At 35.3% G+C, this 14,453-nt stretch overlaps 1 protein-coding gene across 1 annotated transcript in view; it reads right to left on the bottom strand.

The window, feature by feature from the left end:
- GNGT1 (G protein subunit gamma transducin 1) overlaps window positions 1–14,453 on the bottom strand; it is a 301,365-nt gene that overhangs the window by 263,195 nt on the left and 23,717 nt on the right. The window lies entirely within an intron of this gene.

The following is a 14,453-nucleotide window of genomic DNA, read 5'->3' as shown; positions in this document are numbered from 1 at the left end:
CAGTGTTAGTTGATGATAATAGGCTTTGAGGATAGAACAAGCCAAAGGTAAAATTATTATAGGTAGTACTGAGTATAGAGGTAGTATTGAGGTTGGTAGTGAGGGTTCCAGGAATGAAATCTCTGGGACAGGAGAGAGGAAGTAGGAGATCAGCAAGCATTATGGACTGGACTGAATATATGTTTCCCCCAAAATTCATATGTTAAAGCCATAATCCCTAGGGTGGCTGTATTGGGGTAAGAAAGTAATTAAGTTAAGTGAGGTCACAGGGTAGGATACTGATCCTATTGGGTCTTATCTCTTATTAGAAGAGACATCAAAGCTCACTCGTGCTTGCGCTCACTCTTTCTCTTAACTTGTGCACACACCAACTCACTCGTGCTTGTGCTCACTCTTTCTCTCTCTTAACTTGTGCACACACAACTTAAGGGGAAAGCACACACCAGACACCACCCCTGCTGGCACATTGATCTTGGACTTCTAGTCTCCAGAATTGTGAGAAAACAAATTTCTGTTGTTTAAGCCACCCAGCCTGTGGTATTTCATTATGCCAGCCCAAGCAGACTAATGCACGAAGCATTAGTAGGCCAAGAACTTTAGAAGGGGAGCTACATGATTTTAGGTTTTAGTGAAACCTGCAAGCTAAAGAATTTGTTATTACAGCTTTAGATTTTATATTTCCCAATAGGATGTAAGCTGCAGGAGAGCAGGGACTTAGTCATTCACTCTATCCTCAATTCAAAGAACACAGCAAGTGTTTAATAAATATTGGTTGAATGAATTTTACCTTACCAAAATTGTCCAAACCTACAATAAGGGCAATTGGAAACAAAAGCAGAGAATAAAATAGCTCTGAGTACAGCATTTTGCACACAAAAGACACTGGACTGATTTTGTACCCCAGAGACAGTTGCAGAAGCCATTACACCTTTTCCAAAGTTTCAGAATGAAAGTAATTCTCTAGACTACAGAACAAATGCCTCTGGGCCAATTTGGTTGTATTTTGAAAGGCAAGAGGTAGAAAAGGCTGTTGATGAAAGGCAGGATGAACATAATGGATTTCATTTTTCCATGAAAATAGCCACTGAGTGATCATGACCCAACACTAAAATAAAAGTGTGTGGTGTGTGTGTGTTTACATAATGTGTTTATGGGGGCACCTGGGTGGCTCAGTCAGTTAAGCTTCTACCTTCAGCTCAAGTCATGATCCTATACTCTGCTGGGACTAAGCCCTGAGGGGGGGCTCCCTGCTCAGCGGGGAGTCTGCTTCTCCCACTCGAGCTCGCACTCCCTCTCTCTCTCTCAAATAAAATCTTTAAAAAAATAATGTTTATTAAACACCTCAAAATTCACAGATTGTTCATTGAAAAAGCAAATTCATTCAAAATACAGATTATTGTGATTTTGATATGCTACATGTACATGTAAATTAATTTTATAGGGAACTACAAGAGCTTAAGGAGCAAGCTCCACAGTATAAACACAATTTAAACCACTATTTATGTCCTATATACATACATTCCATTAGTCAAAGCAAATCCTAAACAAGCCCAGAGTGAAGGCACAAGGACATTTTATACACCAAGAAGCCATGGGAAGAAGGCACATGTACAACTGTATTATGGGGCAATAAAGTGTTGGAACCAATAATTCAAACTAACATAATTGGTAGTTTCTGACTTAAATTTTTTGAAAATCTTTATGATTAGTAGTGTTATGCTAGTATTGTGTTATTTGTTTATCCTTGATTATTAAAGAGATTAAACACATTTTAATAGTTTTTTGGGGGGCCAAATGGATTTCATTTTTAAAAAATATGTGGGAGTGTTATGTGTATATTCCCAAACAAGTCAATTGTCCATTATATGTTTTGTGCATATCTTTTCTTGCATCTCCCAAAGTGGCTTTTCTTCACCTTCTTCTGATACTTTGGAGACTAAAAGATTACATTTCTATGTAATTGAATTTATCACTTATGGTAAATGCTTTTTCTACTCTTTTTTTAGTGTTATGTTAATCACCATACATTTCATCATTAGTTTTTGATGTAGTGTTCCATGATTCACTGTTTGCGTATAACACCCAGTGCTCCATTCAGTACATGCCCTCTTTAATACCCATCACCAGGCTCACCCATCCCCCCACCCCCCTCTCCTCTAGAACCCTCAGTTTGTTTCTCAGAGTCCATAGTCTCTCATAGTTTGTCTCCCCCTTCGATTTCCCACCCTTTTTTTTTTTTTTAAAGATTTTACTTATTCATTTGAGAGAGAGAGAGAGAGAGAGAAGAGCATGAACAGGGGATAGGGAGGGAAGAGACAGAGGCAGAAGCAAGAGTCCCCACTGAGCAGCGAGCCCAATGCCAGATCAATCCCAGGACCCTGAGATCATGACCTGAGCCAAAGGCAGCCGTTGACTGAGCCACCCTGGCGCCCCAAGCTTTTTCTACTTTTTTAAAGAAGTTGTTCACTATTTCAAAAATCACAAAAACATTCTTCTATATTGATTTCCTTAAAATAGCAACTTTGCCTTTAACAAAGAAGATCTTAAATTCATTCACATGGGAATTTGGGGGGATATGATACAAGGAGGTGATGATCAGATTTTATTTTTCCATATGGATTTCAATTGCACCAACACCTTTTGTTGAAAAATATGCATTTCTCCACGAATTTGTTATGCCACCTCTCCCATAGATCAAGTGTCCATTTACATGTGATTTTTTTTTCTGAGCTATTTGTTTTGCCCATTGTTCTATTTCTTAAAAATAATAATTTTTATATATAGTAAGAGAAGTCCACCTACACTGGGGATAGGGCAAGTTAAAATGTCACAAAATTCATTGTTCTTATGAGATTCAACTGTTTTTCTTGAATACATGCCCCTCCAGGTTGTTGCAATCCTTCAGTTAATTTCCAGAGTTCTGGTAAAGTGGATCATGAAAATTTTTGCCAGTGTTCTATTGTTTTTATAGATAAGAGGATTTCTGGATGTCCTTACTCTGCCATTTCTGCTGACATCACTCTGATAAATAAATTTTTAAGTACTAAATTTATATCCAACAATTTTGAACAACTCACCTACTAATTCTAATACTTTATCTATCAATATATTTGAAATGCCTATATGTATAATCATCATTGATATCATTATATCACTGATATATCAATCAAGTGAATAGTGACAATATCATTTCTTCTTTTGCATTCCTTATGTTTATTTTTTATCTTATTAGAACCTCTAAAAAATGCTTAAGAGAAGTAATAAAAGCAAGCTTCCTTGTCTTGCTGACAATCTCAAAACAAAGCTTTGTGCTATTAAGTATAATGTTGTTGCTACTGATATTTTTATTTACATTAAAACCCCTACCAGATTAAAGGAACTGCTCTTTTTCTGTTATGTAAGATTTCTATCTTATATTAATATTGGATTTTTTTGCAAATATTGAAATGAAACTATAATTATTATCCTTTAAACTTTTAATGTGGTGAATTACATGGACTTTCTAATATTACACCAAACTTCGATTCCTTAGATAAATTCAACAAGGCTGTAATTTTTTATTTTTTATGTTTCTGGAGTATTTTTGTTAATATTTTATGTAGGATTTTGCATCTCTTATTCATGACTGAAATTGGTCTGCAATTTTCCATCACCATTCTATCCTTTTCAGGTAGTGGTGGCATCAATATTATACCAGATGCAACAAATAACTTGAGGAGTTTTTTCACGTTATCTGGAAGATTTTATGTAAATTGGAATACTTTCCTCCCTGTGAATTTGGCAATACTCACCCGAGAAATCACTGAATCTTGGATTCCCTTTGTAAAACAAGTTTTTATTTCAAGTCCAATTCTTTAATTCAATTCAAATTCTTTATTTCCTCTTAGTTGGTTATGGTAGCTTATATTTTTCTAGGAATTTATCTACCCTGTCTAAAATTTTAAATTTATTAGCATAAAGATTTCCATAGAACACTGTCACAATTCTTTGAAGTCGGTATCATTTATAATGATGTCACCTTTTTTATTCCTGATATTTGTGCCTCTTTTCTATCAGTGTCACTGGAATATCATCAGTTATCTTAGTTTTTTCTTTTTTTTTAATTGCAAGAATCAACTTCTGTTCTTGCTGGTCTTTTCAATTGCAGGTTTATTTTCTATTTTATTAATGTGTTAATTTCCTTACCTTTATTAATTTTTATTTTAATTTTTATTATTTTTTTAAGATTTTATTTATTTATTTGAGAGAGAATGAGAGAGAGAGAGAGAGAGAGAGAGAGAGAGAGCATGCGAAGGGGGAGGATCAGAGGGAGAAGCAGACTCCCCGCTGAGCAGGGAGCCCAATGTGGGACTCGATCCTGGGACTCCAGGATCATGACCTGAGCCGAAGGCAGTCGCTTAACCAACTGAGCCACCCAGGCGCCCCCTTTATTAATTTTTAGTTATTCTAACATCATGAGGAAGATTTTAGTTCTTTAATATTTAGCTATTCTTTTTTTAATACTATATGCATTAAAGGTTATTTTTCTTTTCCTTTTTTTTTTCAAGATTTTATCTATTAATTTGAGACAGAGAGAACACAAGCAGGGAGGAGGGTCAGAGGGAGTGGGAGAAGCAGGCTCCCCACTCAGGACCCTGAAATCATGATCTGAGCCGAAGGCAGCTGCTTAACCGACTGAGCCACCCAGGCGCCCCAAAGGTTATTTTTCTTTTAAATACTACCTCTCGACGCATTTGAAAACATATATTTATATTTTATCAAAAATTTTGAGTAATTTTCAAGCAGAGATTTAATATGAATCACTTGGCCCACCATTTTGCCTAGAGAAAAATCAATACTAATATTGATGAAAATGCCACCTTCTGACTTATTCCATTCTTAAAATTGTTTAAAAATATAGCATTCTCTTTCTCCAACTTGTTTTTATTTTTCCTAATGCCTCTTTGATTTCAATAACTTATTATATTCTATCTCCACTAAGTAAGCCTATTATAACTTCTCTCATCCTATATAGTAGACTTCCTTTCTGATCAATTCTATCCAGCAGCATGATCTTTTGGGATCATTTGCATAAAGGTCAGAAAATAATTCTAGATTTCCTTGTACACATAAGTCTCTTTAATATGTACAAATATTTTTGAGTCCTTACATCCTGAAATTCACTAATTCTCCTTATCTTTACTGTGAGATTTGATGTATTTACTTTTAAATATAGAGCTTCCTAGGTTTTTCTTCTTATTCAGATTTTTCAAAGTCACAAGCCATCATGCTTATCCAAAAACCCAAAACAAAGCAATTTGAACAAGTTTCAAAATCATTCTAGGCTAAAGACACAATGAAATACAAATGAGTTATAAGCTATAGGAAGCAACAGGCCATTCATATTCTTATAATTAGAGTGAGAGGAAGAAGAATATGCCATGTAAAAGGCAAGGAGAAAAAGCCAAATTTTTAAAAGGCTAATGTGACATACTAACATCCTAAGGAATCTCAGCTACAGATTGAACCTGCCAATTATTTTCCTCAGATCTTCACCAATACAATACCAAATCCTGGGAACAGGGAAGGGGAGCTCAGGGAAATCCTCTCTAAGGTGTAAGGTGCTTCCTACATGTTCAAGGCAACAATCTTCACAGGTGGGACGTCAGGAAAAGAATGATTAGGAAAAAATTATCAGTGGCACCTCACACTTTCAAATATCAAAGACTGGGGACACACCAGTAGAAATGAGAGAAATATGTCCAGGGCAATCTAGGTCTTCCCAGTGTGGAGAGCAGCTGCTCTCTGCATGTCATGGTGAAACCTCAGGGCTCAATAAGATCTACCAAGGCCCAGGGAGCAAATGGGGTGATAGTATAAAGCTACAACAAAACAAAAACTCCACAGCTGCTCTAAACCCTAGCAGCTGGGATGTAAAGCAGAAAAATTTCCCACATTTACAAAAACTGGTAGCTCAATTGTAAAACAGGCAGATTTCCAGAATGTCACCAGTGCTAGTATCCCAGATCTCACTAAAAGGAATGTCCTGATCTTAGCCTCAGATGTTTAAAGTCAATGGTGAAATAAATCAAAGCTACAACAAAGCTCATCTACAGATTGGAATGATTTAGCCACCTCTCTAGAAGCCCGAAAGAAATGATGTGCCTGTTCTAGAGGTAAATATTACTTACTTCAGTCTCTACTTATATTTTACACAAAATTATCAGTATAGAATAAGAAAAGTATAGGGCACATGAAAAGAAATTTTGAAAATGAGACCCATGTTCAAGAGAAGAAATAGTTAATAAATACAGACACAGAATTTCCAAGATGATGGAATTAATTGATAGGGATTCTAAAACTAATTTTGATTAAAGTGCTATGGAATCCAGTAAAAAATGTGGACAGGATGTGTAAAGAGGTGGATAAATTAATCAAAGAGATGAAAGGTATAATCAGAGCTAAATGGAAATACGGTGAAAATTACCACATCTAAAATGAAACATTCGACGGACTTAACAGCAGAAAAGATCAGAAAACTTGAACAAAGATTACATAAAAAGGATCCCAACTAAAACTCAAAGATTTTTTTTAAAGGGAACATAACAAAACAATTATGTATGATTGTGATCCCAAAATAAGTGAAAGGACGAGGCAGAATACAGTTGAGATAATGGTGAAAACTCCCCAAAACTGGTGACAGACATCAACCCATTCATCCAAAATTCTCAGTGAGGCAAACAGGATAAATACAAAGAAAAACAGCATGATCAAATTCCTAAAAATCAAAGATAAAGAACAATTCTTGAAAGTAGCCAGAGAATAAAAGTTGCAATTATAAAAGAAAAGAAAAGAATATAAATGATGGCTACCATTTTACCAGAAATGATAAATGATAAAGGTCAGATAACAATGGAATGATGTCTTTAAAGTACTAAAAGAAAAAAAAAGATAAAATTGCCAAATCTAGAATTCTATCTTCTATTAAAATATGCTTTAACTATGAAACCAGTACAAAGATGTTATCAAGTTATCCAAGAACTAAGAGAATTTGTCTCCAGGAAATCCATAGTCTACAGAAAAAAAGTATATTAGAAAAAATTTAAAAAGGGATTTAGGCTGAAAAGAATACCAGAGGAAATGCAAGATCTTCAGGAAGGGATGAAAAGTATCCAAAAGAATAGCTTAAGTAAACATAAAGCACTTTTTAAATTACCTTTCTTATATTTATTTTATATTTACACATTTTTTTTAAGTAGGCTCCACACCCAGCATGAAGCCCAGTATGGGGCTTGAACTCACAACCCTGAGATTAAGACCTGAGCTGAGATCAAGAGTTGGATGCTTAACTAACTGAACCACCCAGGTGTCCCTATTTATACATTTTTAAAAGACTCGATGTTTATTCAAAAATTGTGACAAAGATTTTTGGAAATTATATATGTAGAAGTAAATTATAATAATCCAGAAAAGAAAAAATGGGGAAAATAAATGGAATCATACTATTATCATTTTTAAAACGTTCTTATTAATACTCTGATGTGATACACTATTACTAGTTAAAGGTAGGCTGTTACACTGAATGATTCTTTTTGTAATTCCTAGAGCCACCACTAAAAAATAAAACACACATAGCTAAAAATGTCAATACAACAGATAAAGTGAGTAAAAAAATGTTATTTGCCAAAAGAAGGCAAGAAAGGAGAAACAGAAATAAAGCACAAATGAGACAAACAGGATACTTATCCCAACCATACTAATAATATTAAATGTAAATGGAATCACCATTCCAATTAAACAACAGACATTACTACACTAAACAGAAAAACAAGACCCCACTATATGCTGTTTACAAGAAATAAACTTTAAGTATAAGGGCACACACAGGTTGAAACTAAAAGTATGAAAAATACTCTCATGCAAACATTAGGCATAAGAAAGCTCATAATTTCAGACAAAGCTGACTTTAAGACAAGAAAATTACTAGAAACAAAAATGGGCATTTGATAACAAATAAATAATTTATCAAGAAAACATAAAATCCCAAATATACCTGCACCAAATTCTAGCAGAGCTCCAAAATACATTAATCACATTTGACAAACCTAATGGAAGAAATAGATATATTCATAATCAAAGTTCGGAATTTCAGCAACCCTTCCTATTAGAATAAGTAGACAAAAAAGTCAATTAAAATATAGAAGATTGCCGGGGTGCCTGGGTGGCTCAGTTGGTTAAGCGACTGCCTTCGGCTCAGGTCACGATCCCAAGGTCCTAGGATCGAGCCCTGCATCGGGCTCCCTGCTCTGCAGGAAGCCTGCTTCTCCCTCTCCCACTGCCCCTGCTTGTGTTACCTCTCTCGCTGTCTCTCTTTCTCTGCCAAGTAAATAAATAAAATCTTTAAAAATATATATATAGAGAGAGAAGATTGCCAAAAAACTGTAAAACAATTTGACAGATTTGACAATTGCAGAATACCACTCCCAACTGCAAACTGTACATTCAAGTTCATCTGGAACCTTCACTAAGACAATACAGTGGGTCTTAAAAAAATTGCAGTAAATATTAAGTAACTGTAATCTCACAGGATGTATTCTTAGACTGCAACAGCTTTAAATTAGAATTCAATAAATATATCTAGAAATATATTTATAATATGTAGAAATTACACAAATTTTAATACATAGAAAATTTAACAAATATGTATTTAAGTAACCCATATTACTTAAAGTAATAAGAATAAAGGTCTAAAAGCTAATATTCTACCTGAAGAGGCTAGAAAAAGAAGAATAAATTATATGCAAAGTAAAAGAAAAAAATTAAAAATGACTGGAAACCACTGAAATAGAAAATGAGCAAAAAATAGAGAAAATCAAGACGGTGAAAATTTGATTTGCTGAAAAGATCAATCTAGGTAGAATGCTTAAGAGAAAGTAAGAGAAAATTCAAATTACTATCAGAGATAAAAAGATTAAAATGATAAAGACATATTGTGGACAATAAAATAAAATGCAGATAAGTAAGCTATAGCATCCAGCAAATGGATGGATTTTAAAACATCATGATAATTTAAAAAGACAGGCATGGAAGAATACTTTCCAATAATTCCATTTAAATGAATTCCAAAACCAGATAAATTAATAGTGACAGATATTAGAAAGTTATGGGGGTGACTGAAAAGGTGTATGACAGAAATTTCTGGTGTGCTGGAAATGGCCTATATCTTGTTTTCTTTGGTGTTTACACAGGAGTATAGATTATTAAAACTGAGCAATTAAGATATGTGCATTTTATGCCTTATTAACTATACCTCAGTTAAAAAAACAACTTAAAAGCTAGACCTTCTTTACTTGCATCCTGTTTTAGAAGAGAGATTGAACTCTGTCATTGCCTTGCTTTTGACATCTTTATGATCCAATATTCCTCCTTTGCTTTGCTTTCTTTCAAGCCACTAGCTCTACATAGCCTCCCCAAATATGATTTTCCCTCTACAGAAGCTTTCCCCAAAGTTATGTGTACATTCTCAAATACTGTTCTCCTTGACCTACCTAAATTCTTCTGATTCCTCAAAAGTCACCTCTAACCCCCTTGAGTTGTGCCCATCTATTCCTTCTGTTATTATTATGACTACTAATTATTAGCACTTATTAAGCATTTTATATGCTGCACCATGTGCCATTTCACGTTTAGTTACTTCTCCTAGCAAACATGAGAGATGTAATATTATGCCCGTCCCTACAGAGTAAGCTAATGGTCAAAAACAATTTGCAAAATATTGCACAACAAGAAAAAAGCAGAGCCAAGAATATCTTGACTATGAAGACTATGTTCTTAAGCCTATTGTACTACATTGATTTTGTGCTTTCTTTTGGTTTGTACAAGTAAGCGCTTGAATATAGTGGGGCTTTTTTGTTGTTATAGCTGTACTTAAGAAGAAACCAGGGCTATTGTTTCTCTTACTTCTCCTAAAATACTTAACATATTTGTAGTCACACGCCCACCAGGGAAATTGTTGCTGATTGATTGAAAATGAAGTTGTTGTCTCCAAGGCTCTGGGGCTAGATCTTTGCCTAAGTAAATAAAGGAAACAGCCACAATAATTATGGCTAAAATAAGGGGAGTTTTGTTGATTTATAATTAAATTGCTGCCAATACTATCACTTGGCAGGTGTATCCTGCATAGGTTATACCATGCTAATGATTAAAGCCAATCTCTTAAACATTAACATGAATAGAGGATCATAGTTATTATCTGTACAAATGGTATTTATTAGAGCTATAATGAAAGCAAGGCTAAATCATCTGGGTTAGAAGCTTTTAACACAAAATTAAAGCTGGGGTGTTTTATTATACTTCCTTGTATTAAAAAAAAAAGCAAAACAAAACAAAAAGTGACAAATGCTTCTTGTAATTAGAGTTGGCTCTTGCCAAATTGGTTGAGTGGAAATTCCCAGTCATCCTTTTTTTCTTTGCTTAAAAGATAAATACTGTCTTTCTGAGTATCTCAAAGTGTTCTTATTTTATGTATTAGTGAATACTCATTGTGTGCAAGTTTTCTTCATCCACCACTCCTGATGTTCTCAGTATCAGGTAACTGCATTTATTTGTCTTTCCCTTGCACTCCCTGGCCAAGCAGGCATGGCCACTGAGAGGCTTACCAAAAGACTGGAGGGCAGACCCAGAGTAAAATCCAGAGTATTTCTATTCTTCTTTCTCTACTTCTGGTGACATCTCCAGCAGGAGTCACATACCCTGCTGGCTCCAACTTCCATCGCCCAGCCTTCCACTTGCCCCCATGACTTTAATTCCCATAGAAAGATCTAGCTTCTAGTCTCCGGTAATATCACCTCTTCATCTTCTGTCTGTAGCTCTGGGGTGGTGGCGCTATCCTGCTGTTGTTAACCTCTACATAACTTCACCTTATGCTTTTTGGTGTCTCAGTTTATCTCTCTAATAAAAAATAGTAGATAACCAGGTTCCACTAATTGTTCCCTGCCTGAAATCTCCCCTCTTGAAAGACCTGGAGAGGTGTCTGTTTTCTTACTTGAACTTTGACTGATACACACATTAACCAACGTCTTTAAAATCTGTATTAACCCAGTGCCCATATGTTACAGTAATACATTTTCAAAAACTTTAAATGCAAGAGGAAAAACTTTTCAGAAAACAAGTAAACAATTTGTGACAACCCTTTTATTTCCTATCTTGTTCATTCCAGGTGTGATGACAGCATTAATAACAACACGGAAGTCTCATTGTCCCATTCTTGTTGGTAATACAAAGCTAAAAGTCATACTGGTGAACATAATAACACTAATTTCTCTGTTTTGGCGCTTCCTCTTCATAGGAATTTGAAACACTTCAATTTCTGATTGGATTTGTCAGAAACTTTAACTGATATGCTTAACATAATAAATGATTAATTAATTAGTAGCCAGTAGAAGTCTTTCCATAAATAAAATGAAATAGACATATTTTTTTGACTTTTTTTATGTTATGTTAATCACCATACATTACATCATTAGTTTTTGATGTAGTGTTCCATGATTCATTGTTTGTGCATAACACCCAGTGCTCCACGCAGAATGTGCCCTCTTTAATACCCATCACCAGGCTAAATCATCCCTCCACCCCCCCTCCCCTCTAGAACCCTCAGTTTGAAATTCCTCAGGGTCCATAGTCTCTCATGGTTCGTCTCCCCCTCCAATTCCCCCCCTTCATTTTTCCCTTCCTGCTATCTTTTTTTTTTAACATATAATGTATTATTTGTTTCAGAGGTACAGATCTGTGATTCAACAGTCTTACACAATTCACAGTGCTCACCATAGCGCATACCCTCCCCAATGTCTATCACCCAGCCACCCCATCCCTCCCACCCCCCACCACTCCAGCAACCCTCAATTTGTTTCCTGAGATTAAGAACTCCTCATATCAGTGAGGTCATATGTCTTTCTCTGATTGACTTATTTCGCTTTTCATACCCTCCAGTTGCAACAATGCAGATGGAACTAGACATATGTTCTTAAGTAGAGATGACAACGAAAACAGAGCTTCAAAAGAGAAGCAGCCATACTTTTGAAAGACAAATCAGCCTAAAACAGCACCTTTTTTTCCCCATGGATTTATTAATAAATTAGCAAACTCTGTTAATTTATCTAATTTTTTACAGCAGGAATCTATATTATTAAAAATTTGTGCTTTTCTAAAATAATGTGTCATTGCTCTGTCTTGAGATAAGTCAGAATATATTCTGTTAAACTAACTGAAATTCAGGACTCAGTAGGTCTACTGTGCCCCTGACACAGATCCCTGGGGCTACACTGAGTGATGTCACTGTGTCATAGATAGGCGGCAATTCCAGTAAAGCCAAAACTGAAGCATCCTATTAACAGCAATAGCAAACTTAAAAGTGTTCTTTGTTTCTACTCTGGTATGAAGAGATGAGAGTAGCCACATTTCCCACCAAGCCCAGTGCATTCTCTGATAATCTGCCTGATGTATAGCAGCATTGTTAGCCCAAAGCAAGTTAAATGTCCACAAAGTGGGTCAGTGAAAAAAAGGCCTGAACCCACTGCTGCTATCTTTTACTTGAATAACTCCATCAATGTCCTCTATCCACAACCAAATAAAGGAAAGATAGCCTAACATGGACATAAGTGATGACGTGGAAAAAAGATTTAATGTCACTTAGGTAATGTGTGATTTTGGAAAACACACTTCATCCTTTGGACCTGAGTTTACTCATCTATAAAGCAAAAAGTCTAAAGCAGCTGATTTCCAAGTCTCTTTTATCTCTAATATCCCCTGTTCTAGAATCTTCCATCTCCCTTTTTTGACAATATTTTCTCCTTATTAACTGGCTAGACATGTACAAAGGAAAGTAAGAATAAGACTCTCAAAGACTTGTGATATGGAAAAAATAAAATTGTGGGTATTTTAAGGAGCCCGAATTAATATTAGTGGAAACCCTAAAGAGAAAAAAATGTTAAACCATGCAAAAGGAAGGAAGGAAGAAAGGAAGGAAGGAAGGAAGGAAGGAAGGAAGGAAGGAAGGAAGGAAGGAAGGAAGGAAGGAAGGAAGGAAGGAAGGATGAGAGTGTATGAATAGAGATAAGCCCCAGGTATCTGTGTCAGGGGCACAGTAGACCTACTGAGACCTACTGAGGACTCAAGGAAGGAAGGAAAGAAGGATACAATCAGGAAGTAAGGGTGAGTGGGGCAAGAGTCAAAGTTGGTACTCAGGGCACAAGCAAAAAGAAAAGCACCAAAGAGAACAACCCAGCAAAAAGAAGATAATAATTTTCTTGTGTTCTTCCTTAAGCGTAAGGGTCAGTAAAGCCACCCCCTTCATGTTCGGTCTTCTGAGATAATGACAAGTAAATGCACAGAAGGCAATGACCTTTTTGTTTCTTTTATATCTCTTTAGATTTTTTAAGTTTTTATTTAAATTCCAGTTAATATACAATATAATATTAGTTTCAGGTATACAATATAGTGATTCAACATTTCCATACAACACCCATAGTGCTCATCACAAGTGCATGCCTTTATCTCCATTACTTATTTATTATGTTAACTAACTGGAATTTAAATAGAAACTTAAAAAAAATTTCTTTAAAAAGACAATCTTTCAAACCAGAACCGACAGTGGCACAAATGTGGAATAGCTCCTTTTCCTATTTAATAAGTATATACTCTCATCCAGGGAGCATATTCTTTTCTTTCCAGTCTAGTAGAAAGGAATTGCTTGAGCATCTCACAGTCACTCTCTAAAATATTTCCAGCCTCTTTTTCCCTCATTTTTCATTTTATCTCATTCCCAGGTAACTGGAAGTTAACCAGGAGGAAAATCCAATCTCTTATGTAGTTTCATTTAAAAACAGAAAACAGTTTATCAAGTTGAGTAGGTTCCTTTGTACATTTTTTACTCTACGAACAATTTACTCCTGAAGAATAATTGAGAAGTAACTTGTGGGAAAGAATGTCATACAATAAGGAAATCTCTATTTGGAGAGAAATTTACTTTGCAGTAGTGAGGGAAAATTAAGTTGCTCAGTATTTTGGTCAATGCATACAATTATAAAAAGTGTTATGGAAAAACCAAATAGCTTCCAAATTTCCCAGTACCAGCTCACTGTTTAATCTGTAAAGTCTTCTGTGTAACCTCAGAACTTTGGGGGTCTTATCTTCTCATCATAGGATGGGGCAAGATACCCAGTTATTTTGTACATAAATGGAGGACTCAAGGCATTGAAAATAAACTGGAGCTCCAAGATTCCAGTGGTAAAATGTAACTCTCACAGCATGTGACCACAATGACCATAGGAACTTTATAGTGAATAATGTGTTATGTCCTCCCAAACCTCCCCCATCTCTTGACCAGTCTACCACCCTGAATGTAGAAGAGAAAGTATCTGATCATTTAGAATCTGTCCCAGGAAGTATGGACTAGTACTTAGTCCTATAGGATCAGG

This window comes from Zalophus californianus, chromosome 12 (genome assembly GCF_009762305.2).
Source record: "Zalophus californianus isolate mZalCal1 chromosome 12, mZalCal1.pri.v2, whole genome shotgun sequence".
Taxonomy (NCBI): domain Eukaryota; kingdom Metazoa; phylum Chordata; class Mammalia; order Carnivora; family Otariidae; genus Zalophus; species Zalophus californianus.
The sequence above is the reverse complement of the archived record's forward strand: the minus strand, read 5'-3'. Positions and strand labels throughout refer to the sequence as shown.